The sequence below is a fragment of the Panulirus ornatus genome, chromosome 8 (assembly GCF_036320965.1).
Source record: "Panulirus ornatus isolate Po-2019 chromosome 8, ASM3632096v1, whole genome shotgun sequence".
In the NCBI taxonomy this organism is placed as follows: domain Eukaryota; kingdom Metazoa; phylum Arthropoda; class Malacostraca; order Decapoda; family Palinuridae; genus Panulirus; species Panulirus ornatus.
In genome coordinates, this window is record NC_092231.1 from 14,009,886 (window position 1) to 14,034,326 (window position 24,441).

The following is a 24,441-nucleotide window of genomic DNA, read 5'->3' on the forward strand; positions in this document are numbered from 1 at the left end:
TCCTCCTCAAGCTAGGCGCCCCGTCTACCTAGTTCTTTATGGAGACGTGTGAAGTACGTATACATTTTTGTCACAATTTTCATTTAATAAAACCCTCAAGTGGTGAAATATTTGTCCAGCTAGTATTCAAAGACATCAGTAAATGTATTTTGTGGTGCTCACAACTTCTGACGTTAACTTGTACATCCAAAGTGCTCGACATTTAAGGATGTACATCTAAACCTGCCTTAATTACACCAAAGCAGTTATCAAAGTAAATCAAGATACCTCCTCATGTCATATACAAATGGTTATTAGTTAACAATATGTATCCAGGTATTGTTAATTCACTGAGTAAACATCTAAGCTTTACCTTTATTCATGTTGTTCAGTGAGCAATATTCATTTTATATCTTTCTTTTTTTCCCAATTGGGATCACACAATACTAGTTAGTTCCGTTTGAACATTATGCTCCTGGTGTCTGTATACATTTATCTAATTTCCTGCCGTGATTTTTTTGTTAGGAGCTTTGAGAATCATTAACCTCGGCCCTAATTTACATGCTTAAATCCCTGTTCGTATTGGTTTTACGTCAGTCGGATACACTCTCCTCTTTGCTCTAATCTCGTTTGACCGGACTACACTGGGCTGGGAGATCCCGTCTCCCTGGACCTGGTCATTAATCCCTGGCTGATTATGGCTCGACTAAGCCAGGCTTTGGTCACCTCTCCTCATTTTCCACCTGCCTCAGTCTCTGGACCTCTTCTCTCCCGCCTTGGTTGATCTACTTGTGCTAATGGTATGCCTCTCTAGCATTTGCCCGTTCTCCTCGCCTCAAACCTCTTCCAAAACGCTTCTCATCTGTTTATACGAAGGCGATTTCTACCTAAGACGGTTTTTATCACTATCATGATAGTTCCAGAGATAAAGATATGATAAGACATCTTTCCCCTTTGTGCTCAGACTCTTGGCTTGACTGTTGGCGTTCAGTGGTTACTGAGGATGGAAGAATCAACGTCGTATCGAAGCGATCAGCCTTGATATTTCTAGCTTCCTGCCTCTCTCTCTCTCTCTCTCTCTCTCTCTCTCTCTCTCTCTCTCTCTCTCTCTCTCTCTCTCTCTCTCTCTCTAAGACCGAGTGTTGGAATTCAAGGAGGGTGGTTGAGTTCCTCGAAAACACAGGTACAAACAGCAGCTTGTACAGCACTGGTCTTGCGGACGGACGCACTGCTGTGAAGCAGGAACACATCTTCGATCAGCATTTCCCTCCGTTTTCCCTTGATGGTACCATACATTGCTTGAATCAGGCTAGCTTAAAGGGTCATCTGTGATCGTTGTTTCACGCGGCATATTGTACTTGGGACATCACTGTTACCATCTGAGATACTGACCTTTACAGTTAAGTTGTGAATGCCAGCACTGTTACCCGCTGGGACAGTAGAATCTCTTTGACATCCCACGACCTTTGACCATACTCTTGGCGGCGGACAAGTTGCTTTTCAAACTTTCTGGGGGTTCGGAGTGGTACGGTATTTCAACTTCATGTCTCCAACTTTATAGACGGGGGTCACAACTAGTGGATGATCAGCGTCGCATCGGTTGTAACTAGAGAGAATAGACAGTTGACTTGGGTTGATGCTACATAGCGGTGGTTCGTGACTTGAGGCAACCCTGTGGTGCCGCTCTGGAACGATGAGGTTTCTGTGGAAACCAACCATCTTGCGGAAACTTCAGAGAGCAGACGAAGACTTACGACAGTACATATAAGGACATATGAGTACATACAAGTATTTCTAGTGTTTCTAGTACTTCATGGAAGTTCTGCAGAAAATAGTGAGAGCAGAAATCAATCAGAAAGAAATGAACAGTATGGAAATCAAACTGCATCTCTGAAATCAAGAAATATGCTTCAGTTTTACAGTAGCATTTATCAGTGACACATACATGTCTCACATGGTGATTACTGACGCGAGAGATATGGGAGTGTACAATATTTTCAGATATCCTGTCATTTCTTTTCAATGTGAGAAGACGACCCACATGGATAAAACCTTCCCTGGTGTTAATTTCCTCTCCATACGAAATACATCTCTAGCGTCCACTACTCACTCAAAACCAAACAAATGTCTGCCGCTTTGGCAGAACTAAATCAGTCACACAGTAAAGAATCCCCGGTTCTCTTTATCATACTTATACGTACTGGACTCATACATTTCTCAACGGCCAACAGTCTCCACAGTGTCACATCCAGTCATTACAACCAAGAGTAGGATCGGTGTAGACGGCGGTGTTGGGGAATAACCGAGTCAGATATCCTTCTTGAAGACGGTCCTCACACCTCACCAGTCCTCACTTATGACCGGGTTGCTCCACAAATCACTCCCCCAGTCATGCGATAACTCCCATCTTTACACCCAGAGTTTTCAGTACATTTAACCTGCCTTAGTCAGTTTCTCAAGAGTTCTTCTCAGGTCGTTGTGATCTCTTTCTGCCCATTGCTCTCCTCTGGATCGAGTCGCAGACAACATTTTCCGAGGTGAAAATCATACGTTCCTCCAACTAGTACTTCGGTGGATGCCAAGTTTCAGACCTTTGGCCAAATGATTTACCTCGAATTGAGGCACGCTACTTTTTCTTCAACAGGATTGTTAACATAATGGAACGATATGCCAAGTACGTAGATTGCTTGAAAGCAGTTCTATGGATACGTTTCAGAATAGATTTGATAAATACTCCGCTTCAAGTCCACAGTTTCGTTATTTGCGCCTCCATAGTAACAGTGACAAACCACAGGTTATTCTCTTTGAATTACCTGTATGCCTTCTAACTTTTACCACACTAATCTGTGTTTCTGATATCTTCCATAACCACAAATAGCCTCCAAAGGACCTAATGGTTTGTTTTTGTTTGAATTCCTTTGTGTGTGCATATATATATATGTATATATATATATATATATATATATATATATATATATATATATATATATATATATATATATATATATATATCCGATAGAATTTGTCTCAGTCTCGGTTTATGTAATGTACAGGGTTAGGGAAAGCAGAGGACATAACGTGGAAATAAACAAGAAACTAATTAAAGAGGATATAAGGAATTACTTTTATAGTATAAAAGTGGTGGATGAATGGAATAAAGTGACTGAGGGTATTGTTAATGCAAACGGGGTACATAGATCTAAAAAGTTATATGACAAGAAAATTTTTCAGTAGATGTTGTCCCATGAGTGTAAAATTCCCTCCCCGTAAGCACAAATAGGAAATTACAAATATGTATTCATGCACGCAAAAACATAAGTACACAAACAAACATACAAACACATACCCATGTACGCAAACACATACATCAGTTGTCTATCAAGATTTTCTGAAATTATGTAAGAAAGATTTTTGGTAAAGGTATTTAGACGTTTATTTTACTGGAATTATTTTTTTAGGTATTTGGTAAAGGTATTTGGACGTTTATTTTACTGGAAATTTTTTTGCTATATACCTTGTAGAACAACTGTATTGTGTTTTTAAGGCCATAAATGTCGAGAAGTAGTATTGGAAATCCATTAGATATCCATTGAGGTGTCAACAACGACACTATCAGAATTTTCTTCCAATAATTCGAACATAGTAGCTGTTTGCTTCTAAAAGAAAACGACGTAAGACGTGACCTAAAAGATTCTTTTCTATATTCTCACGTTCTTTTTCTCATGATGTGAATACATAATGTAATAAATAGACGAAAGAAGAAAAAGAGAAAAGAAATCAGTTCCTCAATAAATAGTAACTCATGGCAGCTCCTCCTTCTACCGCCCGAACCATTTGCAGATAAATACCAGAAAACTCTTCGTCCAATTTTCCAGAACGAGGCGGTTGTGCTTGGGATGGACGTGAGGCAACTGCTTCAGGTGCCTGGGTCCGGGATGAGGCTGCTACACTGGATGAGGTTTGTGTGTGCCTGAAGGTGTGTTTACTGCTCTTGGCTTTTGTGATTTCGTTGTGTGTGTGTGTGTGTGTGTGTGTGTGTGTATTACTATTTGTGTTACGGGATAGAAATTTACGTTTGTGATGCGTCGTCTCTTAATCTTGAATATATACATATGTATGAATATATGATTTAAAAAAAAGTATTCATAGTGCAGAGATTGTATTCCGTGCACAAGTTTATTTTTTTTTTTCTTATCATTCCTCTATATCTCTCTCCCTGCTCCCGTTCTCATTACTGCTCACAATACGGCTTTGACTGTTATCTACCCTTCCTTTGATATTCACGTCACCCGACATCACACACATTTTTGCCCTCAAACACTGAGTCATAAGCTTCAGCCAGATTATGTTCTCAAAGCTCGTGTTCCGACCCCCTGCTTCTTGTCATTACAACCCATACAAAGTTTACAATAGGGATCCCTTTGACTCCTCGTCCCCAGCATAGAGTAACCTAGATGTCACCAGTATTTCTTCTGTACTTCCCATTTCCTACTTTATTTATCCTCAAACTCCCTACCACAACTCAAACCCTTCCCACAAATCCTCCCAAACTCTTCCATTCCCCAACCCTAGACCTCCAGTTAACGCCAAGAAAGTGTTATTTCCATTATTACGTCAGCCACATCATCATCATCATCATCTTCATCATCATCGTATTCATTTACATGTTGATTTCGTCCGCTATCGCTAACACACTACGAGCAACGTATTTATTGGATTAACTTTCATTTTAGTCACATTCAAGTAATTAAAAAAAGTAATGTTATCTTTCTCGTTCTGAACTTTACCTTTCGATTCAGTCTCGCTCATATTCACGTATCAGCTTTATTTTCTTCAGACACTCAATTCTTTTTAGCCATTTCCTCAGTTACACCCATCGCAGTCGGTAAAGGATTTCCACGGATTTCCTCATTGACACATCATCTATAACATGAAAGCTAAATGATATTTGAATGAATGAAAGGCATCTGTGACTTATCCCATGAATCTATAGGGTGTTGGATTTCCCTAAAACAAAGTCATATTGGGAAAGCAGGATTAACAGTTCACGTAAACATGAGATTATTTGACACTGCTTAGAAATCGGATGATGCCAACTTAACGAATACATCTCTAAGATCAATAACGAGCTTGTAATGTGTTTTATATGAATTCTGGGAATAAAATTGTTGCTCTCAAAGGATTCTTTTTTTTTTTTTACCACAAATAGCGACTTGCAGAAGTGTTGTGAGGCGACATGGGTAGCTCGCAGAAACCCAGTAAAATTTCATCTTACCAGTACACACCACCGACCGCTGGCTTGAAAGATGTTAGCCCAGAGTTTCAACGTAAAATTGTAAACGACTCGGTTGTATGCTGTATCCGCTGCGTCGTCCAGTCTCATATGAGGCCATCCGATCTCACTCATTCATAAGGGAGTAACATGGTAGGGATGGAGGTATCCCAGCCCCTTACAGTAGCTATGGTAAAGCCAGCAGAGTGACTTGTCCAAGTAGTGGGTAAACAACACTGACTTAGTAATTCAGTTTGAAATCGTGTACATAACTTGTAGCACGTGTTAAATGGTATATGGCAGTAGAAAGGGGTTTCTTATTCTCCCTCCTCTTAAAAAAGACTTTACCTGCCTAAAGTATTTCAATAGCAAGTAAGACTATCCATGGGGGCGTTGAGACAACGTCTGGTCCTCTTTTCACACCATCATGACACACATCAGAATCTGATCAAACTCGTGTCACTTCACTCTCATCTATCGTTCTATCAGTGTAGGTCACGTCCAGTATTGCATAAGCCCTTGTGCAGTGTTGACAACATACCATCCACACCTGTTGGTTCCACAGGATCCCATATCTTCCTAATCATCCTCGGCTTTATATTAAGTAACAAAAGGACAGTTTAAACGCCATTCATATAACGGTAAAACGGGATATGTACAGACGACGATGATATGGAAACAGACACGTCGTGTGTAATGTTATATACCTCCTGCTGGGTATGAAAGATGAGTCGTGCACTATTCCAGCTGGTTCTCATGTGCGTCTCCAAGAGCGTGGAGGTCGAATCTCGTCTCCAAACATCCGTATCGTAATTAAACGCCAGCTTATCCTTTTCAGAGAGAGTGTACTCTGTAAACCAGTTGGTATACCATATTTCTAAGGGGGTTCGGCCTCGAGTAATAGTTTTTAGTAAATTAACATAATAACACAGACACACACACATCCTATATACGTACACTGCTCCATCGATTTCACATCTGTTGTGTCCAAAGTTTTCAAAAATCTCCTCAACTCTCGTTTTCTCAAATACTTATCGTTTCATCTCCTTCTTATAGATGATAAGTCCGGCTCTTTGCAGCGCAAGTTCTGTTGGTGACCTGTGGTCTTTCTCTTTCAGGAATTTTGGTGACTCTTTTGTTGCAGCCTTTAACATAATTGACCCATCTGACACGGTGCAACACAAGTCTCTGTTAGTAAACTTTCTCCACCAGGCTTTAGCACTTCCCTTTGTTCTCCCATGGAAAGTTTCCATCCAATTCTTCCCCCGCCTTAGTCACCGATAATGCAACCTCTCACTCTCTTACCTTCCCAGCACTGGTGTCTCTCAAGGTTCTGTCTTATTACCCACTCAGTTTCATTTGTCTAATATTGATCTTTCGTAAACTTATAACCCTATTCATTCTTATGTCGTCGATTCCACTTTATATACTTTGACTCTCTTTCTCCTCACTCCGATACTCGTTCTATGTCACGGATTGAACGTATTACCTCTCTTAATTCCAGCCAGTGCAACAGTTCGAAACGGGGAAGCAGAGACCTGGTCAATTTCAACGACGCAAAGACGCAATTTTCCCTTATGTCTTTCTAACCTCATTCGTTTCCTCCTATCATATATCAAAACACCAATCATATATATATATATATATATATATATATATATATATATATATATATATATATATATATATATATACCTATCATAGACAACACGCTATGAACCGTTCTCGCTATAGACAACCAATCAAGCATGGATAAATACAAATGATATCAAGTGTGATTCACTGTTGCTAACACACGACAAATCACTTATGAATCATCGTTAATGCAGGTAATACACTGCATGTGAATGATCATCGCTATATATGAAACATCACGTATGAATTACGACAAATTATGCATGGACTGTGAATTACTATCCGGGTGGATCGATACCACGTTACATAGGAGCCATTGCTATGAAAGACACTACACCAGATATCTATTATTCCTGTTATAATGACACATGAGCTGTTGTTACTATGATTCTTTAACCTGTATGAACCACTATTACTTAAGTAAATCTTCCTATAAGAAGCTGTTACTTTCACCCTCCTGAATTGATCGCTCAAAATCTTTTCACTCCATCGTTCCATCTCCAATTTGGTCTTCCCCTTCTCCTTTGTTCCCTCCATCTTTGACATATTCTCTCCATGTGTCCTGATAACCTTGCTTTTATTCACATTTACTACTTATTTCATATCAAAAGCGCTCTATGTGACCGTCCGCCCACAGTTTGTAGATAGCGAAGAAGCTGCCAGATTGCACGGCAACTAACACACCCCCTCAGTGGTGGTGGTGAGGGAGAGACATGGCGGCTAAAAAGGTTGCAGCTGTCATGGATGTTTTGACTACGCACGTTACAAGTATACAGAGCTAGGGGACCGTACTTGTTTGTGTGCTTCCTTATACCATCAGAATGCATGATCAGCTTGATAAAAACACTCTCCAGTGTAGCGGTGACCGTTTATTGTATGCTACACCACAAGGTAGAGCTGCATCAACAAGGCAACGATAGTTTAAACAAGCTTACCACTCCACCTCGCCACCACCGTCGCTCTCCTCGTCACTTGCCAGGCGTCACCTCCTGCAGTTACCCACAACACTCCGTGGGTACGGTACGGCTGTATTACGCGGAGTCTTGATTGGTAGGTGTGTGATAATGACGTGTATTTTGTCGAACAAACATTGCTTACGGTCGAACGTTCGAGGGTGTAGTGGTACCATCTGTTACATGACGTTTTGTAAAATGCGTTGGTAAACGGTAGTCGGTGTAAAGATTATTGTTAGCTATCGCCAGGCTAAGATGTAGCGATTGTCAATTTTGTGGTCTGCGAGGGGATGGATGCATCAGTCCAGCGACGCAAGGTACGTAACATTATCTGCTTTGATAGTTCTAGTGTTGTGCAGTTCTTGTCGTATTTCTGAAGGCTTGGCTCGCAGTCATCTCTCTCTCGTACCTTCTTCTGATCAGTCGGTTTGATCATTTTCTTGCCATCAAAAAGGGAGACTTGATGTCGCTCCTCTTAGCAATATTTTTGTTTGTTCTTTAATCCAACTCTAGAATGAGTATATATGAAAATTAAGTTAGCCAATTTGTTTGACAGCAATAAATCACAGATGCAATCTTGTTAGCTCAGTCCAGTCTGACTTGTTCGTTTATGATAAAAAAGTTTGGCTTTGGGTTATCTTCGTGCGGAACCCCCAATCTTACACTAAATTAGCAGCAGTCTAATGCATAGTATATTGCAAATAGTAATTAGGGCGTTCCTCGTACGTTAAGTAATCAAGGCGTGCAAATTATACATTGAATATGCACGCACACACACACATACTACAGCTCGTTCCCGCTGCTTCTATCGGTGACAAGTCACCAGCCATCACGTCTTGGCACAGTATGTTTGCCCGTTGTGTAGAATAGCTTGAATTATACAGTACGTCGTCCTTGAGGATTCCACTTCATTCGGCTGATGTAAAAATTGGAAGAAGTTACGGAAGGACGAGAGACTGAGGTTAGGGCTAGGTTGCGCGTTTTGTCTTGCCACCTAATCGATCCGGTTGTCGTGTGATTGCTCTGCTCACTGGAACGGTATATAGACTTTCTAACGGTAACCCTCAGGATAAATACTTGAATGGATGTAGGTATACATGGTAAAAAAAAAAAGTATCTTCCCAGATGGGTTCGAAGAATTTCGGAAGTCATTATTACGACTCGTGTTGTCTCAATAGTTGGTGTGGGTGAATTTAAGTCGAATTTCAGGATTTGTGGTATCCCAAGTTTATCATTATTTCCATCGAAGTATGAAATTAATATAGTCATTCTTGGTGTCGTATTGTTACTCTTAAACAGTAGTACCATTTTTTTTAACCTTATATACAAGGCAACGAAATCCCTGTAAACGTAAACTAATGAAATATTATTTGAAGCACGAGAACATTCAGGCAAAAAGCGAATGACCATCGGCGATCCTTGTGCTGACTCCGTTGACAACGAGCATCAGAATGCAGACAGCTTCACCCATGTCCCTCAGTGTTCGGGAGATCCGCTTCGTGCTCTATTCACCTCGCCAACATTCGCGGCCATCAAACAAAAACTCCGCTTGTTCAACATGGGACGGCCACTCACTCCCTCTGTAGATTTTTACTTTTAAAGTTCATGGTGTCTGATGATGGGGAAGTGCTTCCGTCTTAAACTATAGTCTGTACGATAGTTTCTGCTTTTGAATATATCTTTATTATAACTATTGCTCGCTTCGTTGTTTTCATATACCCTGCCTATCGATACCATCTGATGATAATATTCGCAGTTTCATCTACCTTCCTTTGCCTCGCCAACCGTTGCAGTCATACTACTACTATCTTCATTCGAGTGAGGCTACTGAGGACGGTGAATCATGTCACACATCGACTGATGATCAAGCGTTGGTCTTGTATATCTTTGGGTGTTGTCCTGTTTTATGTACGTATCCAATCTGGGTTGTATGAAGTCTTATACATCATATTTTCGTGTGAGGAACTTGTAAATATAGATCGTACCTCTCCTTACCTCGTCGGTACGCTGAGGAAGGCAATTCTAGCACGTTAATGCGCGCAGAGTATGGAACCTGCTTCCTTCGTTCTTTGTACAGGCAGTATTCCGTTTGTCCATTTCTCATGGTCTGGGCTTCAGATGTGATTAGCTTACTCTAGATTACCCAAGAAACGACGAGGTGGATTAAGACTTTAATTATATAAAGCATCAAAGTGATTTCTCGCAGGGACATTATAAGGGTTGGCCTTGGTTGTGTTAAACCCCGGAATATTAATTGATATATCGTGGAATTTTGTTGGGTATCATTACGGTTTCGGACATCCAGCTCATTTTGTTAGGCTAGGTTAAGATCAAGTTAGGTTAAGTTAGATCAAGTTTGGTTAGATATGTTTTTCCGGGAATCCTTGATATCCACTGAACAATTCTGACCATTTTTTGTCGCAAACAGGTGAATGTCCGAAGTGGTAATTTTACCTTCTTAGCCTTCACTTATTCCTGCCACATTCCCAAACCTATACATTCCGATCTCTTCAAGCAAGAATGTACACATGCTCCCTAAAAGTCGTCTTTCTCATTCAGGAAAGCTCCATAGAATGACATAAAGCAGTGTTATAACGTAGCGATATACAGACTGTTAGGGACTCGTTTGATTATCGGTAAGGTTAATGACAGCTGCTTAGTGAGCCAGCTCTTCCGTGGCCTTCAGATGTCACTTCTTTGGCCCAGGGTGTTCTCTTGTCTTTCTGCCTCGCCCACTCGTGGGCTGGTCGCTTTCAATCGACAATTATACAATCTTTCCTCGGACATAACGCTTGGCGACAGGGAACTAACACTACTTTCTTCGTAACTCTTCCTGCGAAGGGCGCAACGCACAACTCCTGCCTCTTGATAACATAAACTCGCCGTAAGTACTTAAAGTAACTAAGTACTTTTGTATTAATACCACTCTATCCCCTATAACCAACCCAACCTCCCCAACTTAAGCCAATCCCATCCCTCTTGCCTATCGTTCCCCCCCCCTCCCCCCCAACTCCTTCCTGGTACTGCTTGTAATATCTTCCTCCCCCCCCCTAGCTATCCCCCCCCCCCCCCACACACACACACACACTTGACCCAGCCTTCCTGGAATCGGACACTGACGACGTACCCCTCAACATAAAGATCCAGTAGGCAGACTCTGAGCTTGCCTCCCTTCCACACACACGCCCTCGCCCCTACTTCCCCTGACCGTCCTGGACCCCAGACAGGACCAGGCAGACCTTGTAAAAGGACAGTAATTAAGGACTGAATTGGATTTGATTGGTCAGAAGTAAGAGAATTTTTTCCCTTGGGACAAACTGGAAAGTATGGACAAATAGGTGGAAACTGAGGGTTTTGAAAATCTCAAAATCAAATACAAAAGTGCAAAAACAAGTGAAATGTCCGCCTGACAAGATTTTTTTTCGTTTATTCCCCTTTTTTGTCTTTTTGTTTGACTGGTGTTTGCGCTACTGTTCTCACTTTACGTGCCGTGTGTGTGTTTGTCGTGTGTTGGTGATTTCTAACTTTTTTCGGTCTTTTTTTTGTGTTCACATCTTGCTGCTACAATGATAGGTTGAGATTTTTCCGTCCTTTTTCAAGACTTTTAGGCCAACGGCTCTGAACATCATTTTTTTCACTCCTTTGTCATGTTTAGAATGAGGCTTTCACTTTCCTCCCAGATATTCCTGAATCTTTAATAGATTGGCGTATTCAAAGGTTCTTGTACTGCTCGTGGAGTTACTCCATTGTGGTGTTATAGGGTGGATGGTGTTGAGTTGCTCTTCATATTGCAATAGTTAGAATGTTGGTGAATTTGGTTCAGTGTTGAGTGGAAGTGGTGGATACTTCAGGTGTCGCCTTACCTCCACTTTGTACAGATGGATTTCGAAGTGTTCATTTGACTACGAGTCTACTTAGATATGTTAAGTATCTTTCGGGCTATTTTAATTTCTTTCTCATCTATAGTATTCTATTCCACTGTACTGTATGAAAATGGCTTGTATCGATAAAAAGTTGAAAAAGAAAAAACTAATATCAAAAAGAATAAATGATTACAATCATCCAGTCTGCCATGTTTCGCTATTTAGAGGAAGAGCTACGTGATTGCAACCTTGCTTAGTGGAAGAACAAGCCGATGTTGTCATAAGATCTGATTCTTTCTTTGGTCAAACATCGCGTCGATCGTCCGACACGCAGCAGGAGGGAGTTGCTATCCTCGTAAGCATTTAAAGAGAGCAAATAATTCGTTGGCGCTCCCAACACTCTCTCGCTGTTACGTTACACACAATGAACACATATTGTTATGCTCCAACATTAAGCACTTATTTGCGATGTCTTGCAAATTTTTACTCGCGCGGAACGTTTTCAGCTCCATCACTCCTGGTCGAGATGTTTAAAAAAAAAAGTATCCACTAAACTATCTAAACTCGATGGACTAATCCTACAAATTCTACCTCTGATCATTTCACCACCGCCACACCTTTCAAAATCTGGGTCAGCGTAATGGATGACAACCGTTATGCGTCAAAACCATCCTCCTCCCCTTATGCTTTCCTCCTCAAACTTGCGCACTTTATAACGAACACCAACACCTGAATACCCTCTGTCCGTGGACAGAAAAAGCACATCCACTCACCCTATAGTGAGAAAAAGGAAAAGCCATAAAGGCACTGCACATCCCCCTACCCAAACGCATTGTTCTTTTGGTACAGGAAGAGGCGGAACATGGGACGAAGTTGTTTGAATTGGAGGTAAGAATGGGAAGGAACAGAGGCTTGTGTATATTTTTTTGCTTTTTATGCTTGTTTTTCGTTCCTTATTATTCACAGTATACTTTCGACTAACTATAGATGTGTGTATATTGATGTCTTTTTTTTTTTTTTTTTTTTTGAACAATTAGCTAGGCTGTGGTGTTCAATGGAAGGCCTCTTAACGTTTTGAGACCCCGTGGGAACCAAGGGCATTCCAAGTTAATACTGCCATCGAGGTCTTTGATATGTCTGAAGTTTGTCATCGTTTTCTTTATGCATCTGCCATACTTTTGTGCTTCTTAAGTATGTGCCGAACAATTTAATCTTTAGCTACATTGTTTTCAACGTAAGGTATTCCTCAATATCTTCGGCATACATGGGTATGATGCGGTAAGTGAGAATGAGTATAGCAAGTAGATTTCACGATCTGTAATTTTCATCTCTCCGCGAGGTGCCAAAATCGGTATAGACTAGTCAGGGTCCGTTTTTCCTTGTGATGTTCTGTAGCGGGTATGATCCATCGTAAGACCTTATGATGCCGGATTGTAATCATGAATCTGTAGGTCGTCTTGTGTAGTATATACATTATTCCTGTATGATTACGTCGTTGGGTATCATTTTTCCAGGCGTTAGTATAGCAGATTTGATTTTCCTTTTTTTCATGTTCGAGTCTTGCCCGAATTTTTCAGTCGGGTAGCCTCTGAGGGCACTAGAAGTGTGTGTTCTGGAAGTGAGTACTTGGAGACTTACTATTTTATGCAGAATATCGCCATATTTCATGACACCAGCTGGTGGGAGAGACTGTTGACTGTGTAAGTTGAATAGTTGATAATAGGAAAGTTCCCTGCAGGAACTTGCTTAGCTGAGAAAATTTTCATAAAGTTGCAGAGCTGATGGTGCAGAATTCTGCGGTGCACAATAGCCGTTCTGTGATAGCTGGCATACCTGACCCTTGTAGCTGGAACTGTGGACCGTCAGTTCAAGCTTTGTCAAAGGCTTTTCTCGTATATATATTTTTTTTCTTTTTTTTTTACACAACTACGATTCATGTCCTCTGGATTTTATTTTTTTATGCCGAAGTTGCGGAGATGCTGCTGTTTCCCTTCCGGAGGCAGTATTAATTAGGTTAATAAAGACTGTTGTATCCAGGTGTCCTCTTTTTAACCTGAGGTTGATTTTTCTTTCATAAAGTATCACAAGTTTCCCCTCCTACAGCTAGGAGAGTAAATGGGAAGGGAGTTCTTTGGATCCATGTTTATCGTTCTTGGAGGTAGCGCTGATTTGTTCCTTGTGTATTCGACTTTTTCATCACTAGGGCCGAGTTCTTGGTTCTCTGGATGGCTGTAGGTAGTTCGAGCCAATTAATTCTCAATGAGAGGCAGTTGTTAGGGGAGAGAGACTCTGCCCTGAGGTAGGTTGGTTCTCGCCTTGTCCTGAGTCAGCTAGTCGGGTTATTTTCTCTTTTTTTTTCATGATCTTGGTTACAACTTTTATTTTTCTTTTCTGCGTGATTTTGAGCATTGATTTCCATAGGCTGATATATTCTATAACCCCGTACCTTGGTCCTTATCATTCTTGCTGCCGTTGAAAGTCGTGTATCTGACGTATCTTGTGGGGTTCCTAGTAAGCGGTTAGCTCCTTGCCAAAATGTTTTCGGGTCACGGCATTTTTACACTGGGGAGTTGGTCTTCTTTTCCCAGTGCAGGTTGTGTTGTTCTGCGTTTTTCATTAAGATTTGTTGAAGGTCTTTACAATGTTTGTATAAAGGCTTTTTTTTATATATATATAACGCTGAGACGGCACGGGCAGCTGAGGCCTTGATCAAGGCCATCCCATTAACGATATATATATACCCTTGCCTGAGCCAGGTATTCATTTTATCGACCAACTCCCCGAGGTGGACGAACAGATGGGTGGACTGTGGACCATCGAATGCTGCAACCAGGATTCGGACCTATGCTAACCGCTACACCACGGGGGGTCCATCATCCGTGGTAGTTGGCGTAGACTAGTTCATTGGTGAAATGATGTATATTTTCTGTTCATGGGAAGTACAACTGGTTGTGTTTTAGCGACGGTTTCATACCACTTATCTCAGTGCTTTATCCGTTTCATTTGTTAAATGTATTACTGAATAGGTTCTATATAACGTTCTGGGTAGGCAGCCACTGTGAACGAGGTGTGAGAATTGAAGCACTTAACATAGACATTATCGTGAGAATATGGTCACTACTGGTTAGGTCTCCTTCCCTTGTGTAGATCACTTTTACCATTTTGAAATATTTCATCCGACGTAATAAGGGCTAAGTGACTTATAAAGGTCAGGAAGTTTGACCCCCAAATGTTGAGCGCCGAAACATATCATTAGCTTCAGTACATATTTGCCTGTGTTGTTCGTGGAGTGCATTGTTTGTACTTGTGGCGTTAATCACCGATGTTACGAGAAGGTTCTAGTATCAGTCATCTGGTAAGATAAGGATTCGCATTTTGCTGGATACAGGATGTTGCAATATTGAGTTGGGCTTGTTGGAATCTTTAATTTTACTGATAACGTATCGGAGAATTGATAGTCCTCGAAAGTTTCGTGCTTTAAGCCTTTTCCGACGGCTGTGGCCACTCCTGCATGTAATTGGCTATTGTGGTTGATTGGGTGAGTTATTTAGCCCGGGATTTTGATAGGCTGGTGGTCTCGGAGGCCGTGGCTGTTTTAGTTTTTTCTTACGTGTCTCCTTTTATGAGATCGAAGTTTCTGTTTGACCCGTCTTGCACGTTATGCTGAATTACCTTTGACTGAAGTACTATATTGGGTGAAGATTTCTTCTGTTCGCCCTTGCGTCTTCTTGCTCTCCTTCTGTTTATATTTTAGCTTCAACTTCAGCCGCTGGGGTAAGGCCGAGTGATATTTACCTGGTCTATTAATGGAGGGATGATCACTTGCGTCTGGTCTCGTGTGGCTGTGCTGTACCCAAGGGTTCTTTTTTTTCGGTGTGAGTGGTCCTACGGGTCGGCTGGTCCTTTTCGCATGGTATAGAGACATTAGGTCACTGATATGTTTTGGACAACCAGGGAGAGGCCAGCGTCGGAGATGCCGAATGGCTGGGCTGACAGATGGTGATTGAGGGTGTCGCATTCTGAGCGACCCGGGTTGGTGTGAGATGTCGGTTCGAACGTCTCAGGATCTGGTTCTTGTAAATCTGCTTAGTTCCGTCTGGATTATCAATGATTGTAAGGTATGGGCAGTGGCCTACCTCGAGGACTCTGGGAAGTTACCAGTGAGAAAGGGACGTTAAACGACGTTTGTTTGTCTGTTCTACTTTCTCAAAGCCTTTTTTTACCCCCTAAGTTCAGGTAACATCTCCGTGGCTTTGTGGTCTGTAGAGTAGTTCATGCATTTGTAACCACTTGGCAAGCAGTTTCTCCGTGTGCGTAGTTCTCTTCTGTGCCTAATGAGCAGACTTGTATATCCGAAAGGTTTGTCTCGTTTCTTTTTGGTGAGGACGTCACGCGCGCAACGCTGGTAGTAAATAAGTAAAAGGATATATTTCTCAAGTCCTGTTTGAGTCCTTAGCGGTAGGTGGGCTTGTCTCCCGAGTCGAATTGGATTTTGTGTTCGTTTGATCTCGGGGAATCCGAATACGCCTACGACTTTTTTTTTCTTTTTTTCTACCCTGATATGGTTACTTTCTATGCTATTTTTGATGTACTTCAGGTCAGTCCCATTGGGATCTGATTTCTTTTTTTATATACAGTGGATCTATAGCAGGAGATATCTATTTGACATTGGAATGTAATAAATCTCTCGATATTTCGATGCTCGAGTGACTTTTTTTTTTTTTTCTTGAAGGTGGATTCATATGAGTTATTGTCACTTAAAGATTTTCTCCTCCATCGCTGCCTGTAATGTCTGAAGATAGTATGTTCTTTTAAATAAGGAGCTTCAGTAAACTGGGTTACTTTTTCTATAGTGTTTGTCTGTTGTTGTCTGATTCGAGTCTGAATTTTACCATTAGTCTCAAACAGTTGGCATTGAGATGCCCCTACGTAGCCGGTAAGGCAGAAGGTCGCAGCTTGTGTGCCTCGCATTATTGTGAACATGGTTCTACAAATCTACACGAGCCGTGCACTTCACGATAGAGGATAATGGTGAAAAAAAGAGGGAAAGTGCCCTAGGACAAAGTAAAGTATGAGGGGAGGAGATTAGGCCTGGTGGAGGTAGGAGAGAGGGAGAAAGCGTCTGCTCACCACCACAGATAGCGAGAGAGAATTCAAGGCCCATAAACCTAAACCAGAGCACTTGTCCCATCATTTATAACCCATTCTCTTCAGGCTGAGTCAAGCCATGGCTCTCTCTCGTCCACTTAACCGACTCCTCCCCATCTTCCATATTTCGACTCTCCCTCGAAGGGTGTTTCCCATCATTTCACTCGTTAAGGGACTGAAACTTGCCATGAGTTTTCCTCTCGATTGAGAGCTACGTGTATTGACATATCCCTATTCACGTCCCTCTACTCGCCAGTCCCGCCCGATTGTGAATAGATCGACAAGGAGGAGTGCTATACTCGACAGATATATGCCCCTTCCGTTAGCATCTGTAACGTACCCCACCTGCTTGTTATTTTGGCTCTCCTTTTGTTGATGTGCTCCAGATCATTAAGGATTCTCCCCACCACCTTCCCTTTACTCTCTCTCCCACCATAGATGTGGGAGGAAGTCTACCATTTCCTGTGATGTGCTGTAGAGTTTAAAGGTTTAAGACCCTCGTAGTGTGCAACAGGTGTGCTGATGGCCAGCCAAAGCATAGATTCCTTCCTACTCTGCAGTGGGTTCTTGAGTGAACGTTATAGCTGGAAATGTGACAAGAAGTAATGAAAACAATATATGATAGTTGAGTCTTCGAGAGCAGTATGATATTAAGAGAAGCACTTGTCAGATGATGTTCAACAGAAGAAAGATCTCACGTTGGTGAAATAAATAAGTGCCACACCTATGAAGAGGGAGCAGTCTTGGGGAAAGTCAGATACTGTTACTGCCAGAGTCGTCCGTCTCATTGGCAGAGACAGAGATTCTTCACACCACAGAATGCCTGGAACTAGAGGCCACTATCTTGTGTACATCGGAAATGAGTAGACTGGGATTAATGTGTGGTATATGTAGGGCAACCATGTTGACACTCCCCTGGTAGCACGATTTCAATCATTAATTAAAGAGACAGACAGACAGTAGTCCTGACACGAAGAATCCACGATGATACAGTACATAACTTCAACGTATTTAAGTCAGAACAGGAAAACTACCATTAGCGAGTCATGTCTTATTATGTTCTGCCTATACTTTATCTACCCAGTGAATTGCTATAGATTATCAAATGTAGAACAGAAATGATCATTTCGGCTTCTGTCATATTCCTGCGCATAGCCACGGTTTTGCCGTAATGTTAACCGAATTATGGCACCGTATTAATCATATTAATCCAACTAATAGCCTCGCCGTAATTCACATGGTTGCTGAACGTGGCACTCGGTTCTATTCATTACGTATCTCGAACAGAGATTGACAGCGGAGCTCCTTGTAACGCTCTAATGATGAGCGATTATCACTCGTGTTCTGGGAACTGTGGACACCAAACCATGAACTGGCTTCCTCGCATTCTCTCAGGTGGTGATGATAAGATTAGCGAAGTTTGCTGTGCTAATATTGAACCCTTTGCCTGTATTTGCATGACAGACCCTAACGACTTAGCCATCCCCCTTGGGCTGATAACTTCCAACCCTGGTATGATATACCCCGGAGGAGGATAATGCAAGTTTGAGATGCAATGAAGTGTCATAATGATCCTGCTTTACGTGGTGAACCTAATGAGAGAAAAAGGTTTAAATACTATGCAAGACTTGGCTTATTTCCTTCGGCGTAGCCTTTGCCTTGTAGGTCTAGTCTACATTTTGAGAGGGAGGTACAGCAACGGTCAAGGAGAGTAGTCAAGAACATGTAGACAGAGGTGGAAACTAACCACTATACTTAAAGGAAACTTCCTTAAAGTATCGTAAAGTATCATTGGTGGTGATGAAAGATTGTGAATCAGGGTCGAGTTGTAATCAAAGGTTGTGAATCGATGGTAGACAGGTCGTGGAAGGTCGACATGGGTTGTTAGCTACATTTTTGGTTCCTCGGAGTTAAGAAGGGACTCGTAATACTAAGAGAACTGACGTTCTATATAAACAAAAGTGAATCGCTTTTATCCGCTGCCTGGGCAGTGCAGGGGAGAAAGCGAACGACTCATTATCGCCTGATTATCCCACGTCCCAAATGAACGAAATAGACCACTGATTCCCATAACGTTAATATCCCACGTGAGGAAGGGTAGATAGGGATACCTTCATCGTCTTTGTTACAGATGAACAGGACACAACGTATAGTTCCCCCTACATGGGTGTCTAGGATGAACAAGAGAAAACCATCGGATTCCAAGAGGCTGATAATCCAGTTTATCATTAATCCCCAGAGAATCTAGATTCCGCATGAATGAATATGGAAGCCATTAATACCGAGAGCCGTGGTGGTGGTGCCTTGATAGACGACGCTGGAACTGCAAACTATCTTAACTTTCTCGCGGACGAAAATTTTCCCACCAGATACTGAAGCGTATTCTGGTGGGTTGGAGGATATTCCAAGATATTCACTTTTTTGCATTCGGATACTTAATGCATTCGTTAACTGTCGGCAGACTTAAATATATATTACCTTTTTTATCCTTGATCACCGTTCCGTGTGTCAGCGAGGTAGCATCAGGAAACAGACGAAGAATGACCCATCCTCATGTGTGTATATATATATATATATATATATATATATATATATATATGAATGCACTGTAAAGTCTGGCATCAAGAAATTTTGCGTGCAGGGTTAGGAAGAATACTGGAGGACATGTTAGGGAGGAGGGGGAAAAAATTCGAAACTCTGAATTTGTCCAGATGTTCCTTAGGGTATTAAAGATGATGCTCTGTCCAGGCGTTACTGCCCCTCACGAACCTGCGGAAACACTGTTGGAACGTTTTCTGTTACTTTTATTTTACAAGTAAGATTAGTCGTCTGTGGGAACGTTGGTGAATAGACTTTCGACATAGTGATGCTATTAGCCCATCTGGAGGAATTCATTGGTCGAGTTCATAACATGCTGGGAGATACGTCATGAAAATTTGAAGTTCTTCGGCCATGTTGTATGTTGGTGTAGTGACCAGAGAAATGCTGGGGCATCAAAGTTATATCCATACGGGTACATTTCCTAGATGGGGCAGCTAGCATACAGTTCTAGCAGCTGATCCAACCTCCCGTCCGTGCTGCTTCATTTATTGGGTACCTGGATTAGGCTAGGATATTCGTATATATTTAGCGTTAATGAGGTGGCCTTGATTAGGGCGTTCACTTGCCTGTACTGCTTGACTAATATATGTATATATGCACACAGTAATTGCAAAAACTTTTGTTATACCTACCTGTATGACTGTAAAGCCCTATTATTATTCAGAAAGACCAGACCTTGAAACGTATAACCAGAATTCAGTTCGTATGCTTTGATTCTCTCCATTAACAATACCGTGATGACACAGCTGGAACACTGATTCATCTTTTGATCTCCCTTGTTGAAGCCCGTCACTGGTGCGTCATATGAGTTCGCGCCAGTTAGCTTGGTATTGGCTGCTGGCAACAGCTGTCATGCAACTGTTGGCTCTCGCAACCCGTCTGAGATGTGGAGGAGGTTCTCTTGTGGCTTACAACTTCCGAGATCTTTATGTTCAGAACACAACTGACAGATAGACAACACAGTGTTGTTACAACATGACATCACTGCAAACTCGTTGCTCAAGTAACACGGCTACGGTTTCGTAGGTACAATGATGGACTTTGGACACTATTGACTTGGTTATGACAGGCTGGCTTTAGGACTCGTAGCAGAGATGTTAACCATAGCACCAAAGTAATATTTCTGCTAGTTCCATGCTAACAAGTGTCAGAAAAAAGTGTATGTAGTTCTAAGTGTGAAATCCAGTAGGTTCTCGCTAGTGGATAATAGCTACGGTTTGTAGTTCTTGTGAACTGGCGGCGCCAACTGAGAACCTGGTGGTTAAAGCTGGCAACACTTAACATATTGATGAAAAGAGCTGGCAACACAACAATACTAGCAGGTCGGTGTTAGAAGATAGACCCCAAGAAGCTACTAACTGGATGGCAACGGGAGCTGACAACGCTCCTGAGAGGCTGGTACCGGGTGGCAACACTATTGAAAGGTTGAGATGAAGGTGATAGAAGTTATGAATAACTTGTCAACGAGAGCTGACAACGTTATTGTAAGACTGATAACAAGTGACAGCACAGCTGACGGAGTAACGCTGATAGCTGGTGAGAATCCAGACATAGAGCTTACGACAGCTAAACCTATTCGCAATGACGGCTGGTGACGAGCAGTGAGGATCATTGGGAAGCGCTACTGTTGACACACTCGTGATATCAGCTGGTGCCGTTGTAAACAAACGGGTGAAGACAAACGTTGAAAACGTTCCTGAATGCATCTCTTCTAAGGGACTGGATCTAATGGCTCTCGAAACACCCGAGAGGCTTCTGTTGCCATCTGCCAACATTCCTGACACCCATAGTGATGTCATTTTGAAACATCAACAAACAGTTTGTGATGACAACTGCCAGTATTATTAACCGACAGATTGTAGCATAAAGCAGTACTGCAGACAGGTTTCCAAAGGCGGCCGAGATCACTGCCAACAGACGTGGCAGGTTGCTTCTGACTGTTGGCACTGTTAGTCACTGACAACAGCACTACAGACAGAACTGTGATAGCAGTATTGCAGACACGTTAGTAGCGACAGTAGAAATATTTGACTGGCATCTCTGATGGGACTAAAAAGGTAGTCTATTACATACAATTACATTTACACATTACACGATAGACTGGTGATCTTACCTAGCATCACTGCATGACATACGAGGGATAACAACTGGCAACACATATGGGACGGCCAGTGGAAATGACAGGTGACACAACCCTGTTATCCCACGCTGGGTCGTCCCACTCGTTCCTACGTATCCTAGTTGATTTCAATCGGATTTTCTTTTAATCTTCCTGACTGGCAATATATCTGCGGATATGAATCGCTGGAAGTACGCAATATTTTTTTATGCTTTTTTGATGTAAATTCGAATGACTAGCGGAAATCTGAGGTAGAATTCCTCATCTCTCTCTCTCTCTCTCTCTCTCTCTCTCTCTCTCTCTCTCTCTCTCTCTCTCAGCCCTATTCCTTTTACAATCTACACAAGACTTTGTAGCGGCTTTCAGATTTATGTCTGTCAATGTTTGCGGGTGATGCCGAGATGGTAAACAGGGTTATGAATTGGTAAGCTTGCGAATAAAGAAAAAAAAAAGATATCCAAGGATCTTGACAGACTAGGATTGTAGCCAGAAAAAAATGCCGCACGGAATTCGACGTAGAAAGATGTAAAGCTATGCATGGGTTCGGATCCTGTTCATGAGTCGGTCTGTCCGCAGTCCACCCAGATGGTTATCCTTCCCTTGGGACCTCTCGAAAGAATAGGTACATAGGATAGGCTAAGATATATAGCGTTCTGAGATGTCAGGACCATGGTATTCAGTTGCCCATAACGTCTGTGTAGCCGAGAAAATGGCAGAGGTAAGACGGAAGTATTTTTATGGTATTGTTGGGATTTAAATAAAACTTTATGAATTGTTTGCGCCTGATGAAGCGGATTGTCTCCATGATACATATAGTGATACATGTACAGAAAAATCGCATGTTAAAATGAGCTGAACTCCTGCTGCTGAATTGCGATTTCACCTTCATTACTATCATCACGAACTAGTGAGCTCAACATGTATATATGGTCCAGCGAACATTTGAAGGTACAACAGTTATTTAACCAGTTGCAAGAAGCTACACTACTAATACTATTTATAAGCGGTTTCCGAAGCTAAATATCATGAACAAGATACTTTCCTGAAATTTAGGTAATAGTTTAGAATTAATGATAACGAATGAATTTTGTTTTTAGGAGAATATGTTGAAAACCTAATTAGTGGGGTAATAATGACAGACAGGTTGATGGATTAGTTGTGACTGTTGACTGATTAATTAATCAGTATTTTACCGTTCGTGTCATGTTCATACTATCAAACAATATTATTCGTTCTTTTAAATCTGGTTACCTACGGTATGAATATGTATGTTTTAGGTACTTAGATGCACATGTACGCACAGAGAGAAGAGCTCCCTTATTTAGAGAAAAGAAGAGTGGATGGAATTTCTACACCTAGAGTGCCGGAAAGCATTTGACACTTTACCTCATATGAGGCTGGGAAAGAATCTGGACCTTTCAGTGGGAATAAGGGACGAACAGTTATGATGGTCAGGTGACTATCTTAATGGAAGGGAACGCACGGCGCATGTCTTGGAGCCTTTTCGTAATAGGTTTGGGTCACAAGCGGAGTGCAGAAGGGATCTGCCATGGTACCATTGCTATTTATGATCGACTGAAAATTATTTGAGAAGGAATCGAATCGTACCTGAATCAATCCGCAGATGATGCCATGGTCATGAGGGAAGTTATAAGCGAAGAGGAGTGGATTAACCTATTGAAGGAATCAAAACAAATTCCAAAGTTCGTCTTAAACATGGTCGATGATTTTCAAAGTGAGTAAATATAAAGTAATGAGGATGGGAAACATCCAAAGAATATCTCTTCTTTTCATAATCTCTCTAAACTTTAATTCCCAGCCTTGATGTGGACTTCTGTCCTTGACTGGAGCCTTCGACATCAAAAAAACAATGGTGTCTAGCAGGAAGTAAGTTACAGGAAAGTGGTTGTGAGAGGAACTCTGCTGTAGACATCGTCCCTAATCCGTTACAAGAACAGTAAAGGAGACGAACTTTATGCTCAAAGGAGCTTCCTCGAGGTTACCGGTGGAGTGCCACAGGGTTCTGCTCTGGGACCGGTATTCTGCTTTATGTAACTGACTTGACAGAAGGTATGGTCTCCTACCTGATTATATATGCAGATGATCCAGTGGTAAAGAAGTGTGAAAAGCGAGAAGGATATGCATCAAATTACAAGGGGAGCAAGACAAACTCCATACTTAGTCTGATGCATCATAAGGTCGATAATATTACACGCAAGTGAATATCAAGTGCAGATGATGGGGGGGGAAAAAGCAGGCACGAAGTTGCAGGAATATTTTATGATACTTGGGAGTAAACATCCTCAGTCGCCACTCCTACATTAGAAGAGCGGTAAGGCAGATTGTCTGCTGGCAGATATTGCAATAAAGATTCAATTCTATGGATAAGGAAATGTTCGGAAAACTGTTCACATCCTGCATTGGGCCAAACTAGGTTTCTCGAGCCTGGCTGCTGCCTTTTAAGAAATCCAAAGAATATATCTAGAAAGTCCAGAGGAAGACAGCAATGATGGTACCAGAATTAAGAGAGCCGAGTTACAAGGAAGGGTTAAAAGCCTTTGATTTGTCCAGCGACGAAGAAAGAAGAGGTGACGTAATCAGAAATTTGTTTTTTGAACTTGATGCTACTTAAAAGAAAAAAAAAATCGATTTCGTTGTATATGAATAGCTAATGAAAAAGATTAAACAATCATAAACTGTGTTGACAGCATGAAGGAAGTTAAAAGGTCGTGTACTTATAGAGAAAGTTCGAGATGGGGCCTTCTGAGGGTCAGACCTTTCTCATACAGCACTAAAAGGTTATCACACACACACACCCCAGCGGCAATCCCTCTTTATCGTTGACATATCTGCTCCTTGATCCTCAAACTC

The 24,441-nt window shown here is 41.7% G+C and overlaps 1 protein-coding gene across 1 annotated transcript in view; it reads left to right on the top strand.

The window, feature by feature from the left end:
- The first annotated feature begins 7,893 nt into the window (after positions 1-7,893).
- Positions 7,894-24,441, top strand: part of LOC139749837 (neuronal acetylcholine receptor subunit alpha-10-like) — a 306,308-nt gene continuing 289,760 nt past the window's right edge. The window contains exon 1 of the mRNA XM_071664145.1: positions 7,894-8,156. The gene's annotated coding sequence lies outside the window, so the exon portion shown is untranslated. The remainder of the gene's footprint in view (positions 8,157-24,441) is intronic.